Genomic DNA, 658 nt, shown 5'->3' with positions numbered 1-658 from the left:
TTACCCAAAGCCCAAAATGGCCACAGCAGTGACCCAGAGAGTACTTCAGAAATCTTAAATTTTAATGTAATTTACAGGCTTCTGCCCTCAGAGATTCGGTAATTTTTATGTAATCTCACCTGAGGCTATAATCTGGTTTGTGGCCTACCTAAAGTTTATATAACTCCGGAGTGATACTTGATTTTGATGCTGAATTTTACTTGAAAGCAAGATCATGGCATGTTAATTTGGTATGTGATTCTACCTCCTTTTCATATTCTCATCCAGGAGAAATACTGGTATCTTTTTATCTATCTATTTTTTTTTTAATTTTATAAAGTGTCAGTGAATAAAACTCTAGTGCTATGCTTTCTAGAGTTTGAATATTGCTTGAATATCGTTAGGGTTTTCAAACATCAAAGAATTACTAGCTTATGTGGAGTGTGTGATCTTGCCCAGTATATTTTGTCATTCCACACAGAAAACACCTCCTACTTCTACTAACTCAATTCATGGGAATTTCCAGGAATATGGAGGGTGTCATCCCATCAAAGATTAAAGTATAAAACAGAACTATGAATAAATTTCCTATCTGACCTTCTAAAGAAACAGAAAAAACCTAGTCTTCAAAACTGCTTTTTGGATGATTCTAAAATAATTAGAAATTCTGCTTTCCTTA

Source organism: Propithecus coquereli, unplaced genomic scaffold (genome assembly GCF_000956105.1).
Source record: "Propithecus coquereli isolate 6110/MARCELLA unplaced genomic scaffold, Pcoq_1.0 Scaffold275, whole genome shotgun sequence".
Classification (NCBI taxonomy): domain Eukaryota; kingdom Metazoa; phylum Chordata; class Mammalia; order Primates; family Indriidae; genus Propithecus; species Propithecus coquereli.
This window is presented reverse-complemented; position numbering follows the sequence as displayed.